Source organism: Centropristis striata, chromosome 3 (assembly GCF_030273125.1).
Source record: "Centropristis striata isolate RG_2023a ecotype Rhode Island chromosome 3, C.striata_1.0, whole genome shotgun sequence".
Taxonomy (NCBI): domain Eukaryota; kingdom Metazoa; phylum Chordata; class Actinopteri; order Perciformes; family Serranidae; genus Centropristis; species Centropristis striata.
In genome coordinates, this window is record NC_081519.1 from 37,406,555 (window position 1) to 37,416,612 (window position 10,058).

Below are 10,058 nucleotides of genomic sequence, written 5' to 3' on the forward strand. Positions count from 1 at the left end.
TAGGCTAATACCTTCAGGTTTAATGCACTAATTGTAAGTCGCTTTGGACAAAAGCGTCAGCTAAATGACATGTAATGTAATTGTAACCTAGTTGCAAAACATGGTTATTTAAAAAAAGAGATAATTAGAAATATACATATCTACAGATATATAAATGCATTTAAAAGAAAAAGTAATGTATTAGGCTAACAAGTATTCAAAAGTATCTTAGAAATGTTTGTTATCATTTTAAGATTTTATTTGTTTATTCATTTGGGTAGGAACCAATGTTCTGGTAATTGTCTAATTGTATGAGGTGGTCTGAGCGTCTGAGAGGCAGGTGTTTCTCACGGACGAGAAGGGGGGGGGACAGAGAGTAAGGGGAGGAGAGAAGAAAGATGTATGGAAAGGGTGAGCATGAATGTGATGACCAAATAACCAAAGTTTTCAAGAGTTAAAAAGTGGGACACTGTGTGTATTTGTGACTGTGAGTGTTGAAGCAACAGTCTATGGACAGTACGAGTGCATGACAGTTTTGCCGTGACTTCAACACGAAGCTGCACGGTGTATTGCGCTGATTAAGAAGAAAGCTAACGCTACGAGGACACGCAGTTGAGTTTCACCACGTGGGCGTACTAGGGGAACTGCCAAGCTAACGCAGCTGGACGGAGCCGAGAGGAGCCGCTGTTTCAATGAGAAACGGAGCCGAGTGGAGCCGCTGTTTCAACGAGAGACGGAGGAGACCGGAGCTGTGCGTGTCATCACGTGGACAGACGTGAGGACGACAGCTGGGGGGCATAACGGCACCTGTGCAGTTGGTTGCAGACACAGACAGAAACGTGAAGGTACTGATTCATTTATTTTGCTCAGCTGGAGCATAAGGGTCATTTTGTTTGAGGCCGCAACGAACCCGAGCCACGCATCAGGCCTGCAACTTTATTTTGATTTGCATAATTAAGTAGTGCCGGCTTGTATTGCATTGTGTGTGTGTGTGTGGGACCACAAAGTGTGTTAGGTGTTCATGAGGGACATTTGAGTGTTTTTCTCATATATTTGAAATAGAGATATCTATTTTGTTTCATATTGGAGAACATAATTGCATAAAAAGGAAGAAAATAAGTCACTTTAATTTACTATTCTGTATGTTTAAAATGGTCTTTTTTATTTGTGGTTAAGTAAATAATTTAGGTTTCTTTACTTCAAACTGGTGTTTGATCATTTAATTTGCATGATTCTGTATAAGGATTTATTTCATAGGTTAAAGGGACAAATAGTTTAAAGTATGATAAAATAATTGATATTAAGACCAGTGAATTAGAGAGTTTAAAAAACAGAGGGATAAGATCATAGAAATACAAGATTATATTTAAAGTCTGTAAAATTAGGGTGAAAAGTAATATTGCTAACAGAATAAAAGAACCCAAAAGCTCTCCCCTTATTAAATATCATTGAGGGAAGCGCTACATAATGTAATTAATACAGCAAGAAAACAGGTGCAAGGGTAGGAGAATCTGAGAAAATTAGAAGGATGCTGAAGAGATGGTCATTTATTGTGTTCCTTCCCTGTGGTCATAGATATTTAACCACTTCCTGCACAGTGGCAGAGTGGTGATTAGCTCTAGCCGTGTTGAAGCGAATTTTGAAGCAACATTTTATAATGTCGCATTAAGAAAACTTTGTTACAAGATGGCAGCGTAATGTATTACTGTCGGATAATCTGTCAAAAAAATATAGAAGAAGAGATTGGAGAGAAGTCTTAAGGAATTTGATTCAATTGGATAATTTCTAATCGTTCCTTCATGTCAGTTCGTCTTGACCGGCAGAGCAGAAACAGCTGATCAGTCACGCGAGTTAAATCTTCGCTACCTAAGAACTTATTTGGAAAAACTGTTTCCATCTCCAGTTTAGTGAGTTAACTCATTTTCAAAAAAAGACACAAACCACCTCAAGTAAACATAAAAAAACGTATGTGCATTTTCAAATAAAATTCCATTTTTTTCCATCAAGCTTTTTTTATGTGAACCTTAAAAATGCAGGTAGAAATTAATTGATGGAAAAACAACTATCGTCAGCAGACGGTCAGATCTCATCTATGTTCAGCAAAAGCACAGTAATTGCCGCTGCACTTACGGACTACCGACATGTGTATTTGTAGAAATACACAAGTGTGGGTTTTGCAGATACATTTATGCAGACATTTCTGAAAAAATAGGAGAAAAACATGCATGCCCTGACTAGCACCTTGCAAAGTAATAATTCTTCTTGTTATAGTCTGTAACGGGCACAGGTACAATTCTGACATAAGGACATACTTTGTTTACATGCATGTCTGATTACATTTACATGACCTTGCCCTGGACACTGTAATTGCAACAAAGATTAATGTAACCCTCAGAAAGATATACACAGGTCCAGGATGGGTGAATCCTATCAATCACTCTTGAAAGCTGCGTGAAGGAGGAAAGGCTGTGAGATTGGCAGACAGTTAACCATGAAATTCACTTTTACTGACGTTTAGTGGGTTGCAATTTTCCAGAGGGATTGAGTTGAATCCTTTTTCACTCACATGTCACATACAGTATGTATGAGTGTGTATGGAGGGATGAGAGGGCACGGGAGGAGTTCTCTTGTAATCCCAGTTTACAGGTATTAATCAAGTAGTGACTTTGACTTGGTATGATGACAGTTTTTACCTTTCCTGTAACATAAATGTGATTGCAAAGTATAGGAATGTGTTGTTTTTTCCACTTTTATAGTTGACCAATCTAGTGCTTTGTGAAGCGTAAAAAAAATTATGATTTTTCCCCAAAGCATATAATACCTCTGCAGTATTTGCCTTGGCAAATAGAACCATAATGTACCTCTTACACCACTAATGAGAAAAATGTCTCATTGGCTCTTGGCGAAGCTCACGGCAATAGATACACACTACGCTGTGGCGATAACAAGCCTTACAAAAGTCCATATCAGTATTCCTTTTTTTGCTTTTATTCCCAATTAGGATGTGCTTCCCATTGCATGGTAATGACTTTTGACAGCCACTGCCCGAATCTCGAGGCCTCTCTCCTCCTCCAAGATGTTGGAGCATTTGCTGGTGTAGTATAAGGATATGTTCAGTAAATTATATGGATTTTCTTGGATGTCGACTGCGAGAGCTCTAGGGGTTCTGGTTCATCAGCCTGGCCAGCGGTCAGAGAGGAGGGGAGAGGATCGGGTCAGTGGCAGCCTGCAAGTAAACAGGAAATGTATCAGACAGCGAGAATGAACACAAACTACCACGATCGGAGTGCATGCAGTCAGTTATAGGGGTTGCAGAGAGACATGTAGATGAAGAAAGAGAGAGGGAGAGAGATGATGCTAATACTACTGCTCTCTCACCCAATTCTGGATTCCCTGCAGCATGAATTAACATTTTATATTCAGAGCAGAATGTGAGTCGCTCTGGCTCTGCTGAGAGCTCAGTGAACTCTCATAAACTTGGCAAGCTCTGTAGGCTTCTACACTGGCATTTATAATTAGCCATCCACATCCATATACAGCCTGTGGGAGACAGACTATGTATTTTATTATTATTATCAAGACAATATAATCCATCATCCTCACTGCTAACCGAACATAACCATTTTTTTTTCTATAAGAAAAAAAAATTACCCTGTGATTTAGGTATCCGCCTATGAAAAGGGGATGTCAATCAGGGACGCTGCAGTAGCCTCGATTCTGTCAAACCACACAATGAATGTAACTCTGAACGCTTCTGAAATATTTTTAAAAATGACTGAACAAGGAGTCAGGAGTCCCATTTTCAAATTCACCTGCAACAACACTGCAAGCAGTAAGTAATTCTATTGAACTAACCCTGTATGTGATGTTATATTAGGGATTTTTTTCCCCATGCTATAAAAAGGAATATTTGTAACAGCTCTTTGGAAATGTGACTGCAGGAAAAAAAAATCTCAGCTACAGAAACTACCTACTAGACCTTTTTTTTCCTGCCGTACAGCTCCATTATCTATACAGCCAAGTTCAGAGTGACGCATGTTTTGTCTGAGCGTGAACTTGATAGCACTACAGATTTGTATGTACATGTGGGCACATACAATACACGTGCATGTATGAATGAACGCCCTCATGTGCTTCTTGAGGTGGCTAATGTTAGGCTTGCAGTGGCTTTGTTCCGTCAAGTGCTCTGTATAGGGCAGGAGGCTATGGAGGTGATGAAAGACTGTTCACCCTGACAGCATCCTTGCAGGGAAGGACTTAATGACACGCTCAATATCCCAACAACAATGTCGTTAGGAACAAACAAGTCCTGCCTTCTCCATCATTGATGGGGAAGATAATTGTCGCCCAATTTGCATAAGAAATGTTGTCGAAGCGATTGGGGTCTTGAGCAAATAAGCATGTACATAATACCACCGAAGCGTAATTAAAGGTGAAGAGTTACTGATAATTAACCAATGACCTTCGTAAATGTCAATCAAAATGTTATCTTCTGATCAGAGGGTAAAGGGAGCAGAGTGGAACAGAGTGAGGGGAACATAGATTCCCTGTGCTTTTTTTGCACACCAATTCAATATTTAGCGATTTATATCATTATCACTGAGCAAGTAAATATATCCAGGGGCTCCTCAGGGTGAAGTGACTTTCAATAATGGACTACAGATTCTGATGAGCTGGAATAGTAACCTTTGGAATGCATATTTCTGTGTCACCACAAAGTAATGCAATCCCCCAACGGGTCTTTGGGGTTTGAAAGTGAACACAGGTTTGATCAAATTACCCGCTAAAGAAAAGACAACCCCCCCCCCCTCCCCCCTCCCCACATCCCAGGTTTTAACTCTGTTCAATTTCATGAACTCACCTTAATTGATTCAGGACTGCCTCTCTCCAGCTGGCGTCAATCCATCACCAGTGCTGCCTGTGTGGAATGTAATACAGCCACCAGTTAGGCAGGCTGCATACCTGCTCCTGCTTGCGCTCCTCCACTCCCCTCCCCATGTCATTCCCTGTTTGAAAGACAGATTATATTGGCCTCCTCTCAACACACAAAACCCACACCCCTCAGCCGTATCATAACAAGCTGTAAATGAACTCAAATGCTGCCGTCAACTGAAGAGCAAACTGGCAATGGACAGGAGCATGTTCGCTCTCTTTTTTCCCCTCCCTATTTTTCAGCCATGGGCGAGCAGTTGGATTTACTGTTTTAATAAAACTACCATAACTCTTCCTCCTCTATATCCACCAGCCACATATTTATGGTACCATGAATTATTCCACCAAACATTGTGCCAGTATAAGGCCAGAGTTATGAGGACATCATCACGCATCACCACAGATGTATCAGCGTGATGAAAGATTACCGAACAAGGCGTTGCTGTACGGCTCCGCCACTGTCAGAACAGGTTACAGTGCAGAGCGGAGAGCACAGGAAGATATTTCTGCTTATTGCTGTACATACTGCAGTAGACTCAGATATCAGTCATTGTTGCTGTGTTTCCCTCCTCAGCCTTCCAGAGACAGCAACAGGCCTTCGATCACAATAAATGCCCATAGCAGGTGTTTTCACAATGGCTCATTTCAAAAGTCAACCGATTTCTGCTTCTTGTCTGCCCAAACAGGCCTTTTAAATCAAAACAAGTCAAGCAGAATAGCATTGTTTCTGATTAAGTCACTGTCAGAATTCAAGGCATTAGGAGTCCAAAGAGAAATCTATTTTTTTATAGGAAGGATTTCAAGACAATATTTCTGTTCCAGTGAAACCCCAGAGGCAGGGAGCTTTCCATAGATCCTCTGATGTCAGTGTTTTTGACATCCAGACTATCAGAAGAATGAAAGCTATCTATTTACATTGTATCTCATACCAAACACTGCCCCGTTGCCTCCTGAAAACTGTTTGACTAAATGGTTTTCCCACAGTAAATCAGCTATTATAGCCTTTGTAGAGAGTATAGTCAATAATGTATAGGAGAGATAATTTAATTTGTGGAAAATACCCATGAGGGACACCCACAGCCATTTAAGGATCCCAAGCAGAATTTGATTTTCCCTCAACCTATTTAAGATGCATGAACTGTCATACAATGCTTTTAAAAACAAGTGATAGGCTACGTCTTGCATAGAAGAGATCTCCCCCCCCCCACACACACACACACTAGCCTTTGTGATCACACCTGCCTCTGCTTTTCTTAGAGGTTTCAGATGGAGTGGAGGTATGTGGCAATAAATGGCAGAATGACATGAATGCTTTGTGTATCTGCAATGTCAAGGTGCATGAAAAATCTGTAGTAATGCTGAAATGGAAAATGTGAATGAAAAGTGATTCAGTATTCCTTGATTTTCATCTGACTTGTTTCTCCTTGTCATTTTTTGCTCATTTTTAATTAGTCAGGTAGTTGGTTAAATTATTATAATAATGGTTCAGTTACAAATAACACAATTGCATTCCTTACATTTTCTGGGAATGTTTAGTCTACACTAATGTGTGACTGTGAAGTTGAATTTACGTCAACAATTTTATTTAAATACAACCAAAAGAGTAATAAATGACTAACTTGGGACATCATTGGTCATGTGTTTTTTTTGAGAAGACAAACTCTACAGTATGCTCTGAATACAATGTCATGAATATAATCAGGTGTGACGTGCAGAAGATGATACACCATATGAACTGCAAACAATGTCCTGAATCTCCCCTTAAGCTGTTTGACATACAGATGATCTGCAGCTACACAGCCAGCAGAATGACCAGACGGCTGAAGGATCAATGCTCACCCTGCGCACCATTTCAGCCTCATCTTTCTCCCAGCTTTTGCTCATAACTCACTCCATCATAATGCTAGACATGTCAATCAGAGCTCAGAGACAGACCACTCATCTCCCAAGGAGATTATATGTCATCAGAGGATGGAGGAACTTGCAAATCCCCCTTTCCTTGCACTGCTCCTGTTGAGGGCTGGAGGACTAGCCTATCCCCTCCTCTCTGATTAAAGTGGGAGATGGAGTGTGTTTGCGCAGCACACAGAGGCTCATTACAATGCACTAGCATGTTGTTGGAAATAGCCCTGGCCACAAGCTGTAATCCAGAATGTGCTTAATGAGGGGCCACCCAGCCTCCGAGGGCCCGAGGAGTTGGTCGGACCTGGAGTGGAGAGAGAGAAACGGCTCTCACCACCAAGATATCAATCTTCACAGTGATTGAAAAATTATAATAATAGAGCTCACCGTTGATATTTCGGTCTTAGTTTCTGCACTGCTTTTGCTTTAATGAGATTCATGTCAGGTGGCTGTTCAAGGGAGAAAATGAGAAAGTATAGAGAGCGTTACAGGAGTGTGCTGGCAACTAATAAACAAAGATGACGCAGGAGAAATCTGACAAGATGTTATGGTGATTAAGGGAATATTGAAGAGACAATTGGAATCATTACGTGTGTGTCAAGCTCCGTAGATAGGGTGGTTTATTTACCTGCGTGAAAAACAAAAACACAATAAGTCTGTAAAAGTACACTTTTCTTTCAAAAGAAGGAAGAAAAAGTGCCACTCATTTGCAACAGAAGAATCCACTGCAGTACATAGCACTCATGGCTTCACTACTACAAATCAAATTCCATCAACAAAGTCGTGGTGACAGTAATGCAAAAGCTTCAAATAAACAACTGATGAGGATTGACATTTATAAAAGGGAAGTTTTACCTGTGAATGCAGCCAAGGGAGAAAATAGCCATCACGAAATACTTTTCCCAAGAGCATCTTTGTATTCACTGCAGGCAGGAAGTGTGTTGTCAGTCCTGACCCTGAATTAGTAAAACATTTTGAAAATCTGATTTTTAATCTAGCAAACCTGTTGCAAATGCTTCCTTATTTTACAGCAGCTAACCTCACTTTAATTAGTACAACCCAACTCACTGGCCAGGACCATTGGCCATTTGCCCACAGCCAATACCCAGCATGCCACAAATCATTATCTTAATTATTGACAAGCTAATTTCAAGTAAATAGAGAACTGGGGCATGCACATGGGCTGTGCTCTCTCTAAAACAAAAATAATTGCATTAGATGTAGTATTGTGTTAGATTTGCTTTGCCAAATAAGTAGTGGCAATCTTTAAAAGCTTAACATTGCAGGAAGTAATAGAAACAGTATAAGTATAATGGACCTTTTTGTTGTATTGTGCATTTAACAAGGTATGACAAGTCATGGTGGTGAGGCTGCATTAAAGACATGATAAATTACAGATTTGTTTACTGCAACTTGCACCATATATAATTGACTGGAGCCTTCATAATTTGATTTGTTAATTTATTTCTTAGGTGCTTTGCCCCCTGAAAAAATCAATGGAATCCCGTTAAGCAGAACGGCTTATTTCAGGTCACATATAAGACATTATGTTAATGCAACATTATATTGTTATTAATTGCCATTCAAACAGTGCTTTTGCAGTATAGCTGTAATGCAAAATGATATCATCAGAAAACAAAATGGGTCTAATTTGAAGAGATCCCACGTACAAGTGAATCCCAGGCTTCCAATGTTATATGAAACCGTCCATGGAACAATAGCCTGATACATAATTGAGAGAAAATTAGTTTTTCTCTCGCTTGTTTTCTCAATACATCTCCCAACAGGAGGGCCAGCAAACATATCTCTCAATCCTCTTTTTTGGGGGGGTCTTTTCAATTAATTTACTTAATATGTTTTCATCCCCTGGCTTCTATCTAGTCAAAAGGAACTGCCTCCTTGTTGCCGGGAGACCAGTTGTATTATCACAGTCATTCATCCTTGCTGTGCTCTCTTGGGTCAGTATGTGACTGGAGTACTGTGCACAAAGCTTGTTGTGCAGTGACATACAGCTTGTCCTTTTCAAGTCCCAAATTAGCCAAACAATTACTCGCACAACAAATAGTGCTAAGAACTAAATGGGGAAAAGTCAGTGGGAAAGACTATTGCAGCTCAGTTCCAGGAAAATATATACGTTTTAATGGTGCTGCATATATCTTATCAATCACTGTCACATTCATTTTGAAACAATAGTAATCTGTAATTGCCAATCTCTTAATTAATTTTGTTGTTCATGGTAATGTTTGCCGTTTTGTTTTAGAGGGCTGGATTTTGTGATGAAGTCTGGACTGTTTTTTTCCTGGCATAAACCATGAAGAACAGCCTCCTGTTCTTCCTGTTCCGCTCTGAGTTTTCACATTTCATTTCAATGGCCGTAACAAGTAAAACACGTTTAGGAAATAACTTATATCCTCCCCTATTAAACCAGGGGGGAGAAAAACAATCAGAGGGCTGAAACATGCTCAGTGTGGAGTGTATTTTCCATGCACTATCCATATCTAAACACACATTTTTTTCATTTGTGTATGATAAATAAAATATATTCTTTAATGTAGAGATGCTCATATAGCTCTTGCAGTGCTGATGAATTGTGGAAAGCTACAGAAAATAATAAAACAAGTTGATTTGAGTGTAGTGACTGTCATTTACATTCTCTTAAATAGTATTTCATGGAAATTTGTTGCATTTAAAACAAATCTTTACCGATAATCATTGCATAAACTGTAACATTCCTATTGGTTTCTATTGCTGCCTTGCTGTAGGTGCTGTGGTTTGTACGAGGCAGGGAGTAAGTGTATTTCATGCTGATTATCACCGACAATCAGCTGTGTGTGCAGTTGGCATATCGACAAAGAGCGATGTTTCAGATTTTGAGAGACACTCACCAGGCCTGCACACATGGTGTAATTATGCGACTGCGAATGTGCGAGCTCATGCCAACAGCTGCGAGCGGCATGTAGAGGCCTTAAGCCACACAGCTCTAAGGACATATGGTCTTATTGTTGACACATTCTGTGGCATAAGCTGCACTTTTAATATTCCTCTTACATCAGTGAGAGGATTCAAATGTATAACAAGTCATTTGAAAGTAATGACTGTTAAAAATGCTCCGAAATAACAGCCCTGTATATTTCAGACTCTTTTCATGTGTCCTGACTCCCCCCATTAAAATCATCATTTATGTCATAGTACAGTATTTTAAATGAACAGTGTTTTCTCTATATGCTATTCTGTATTGTTAATGT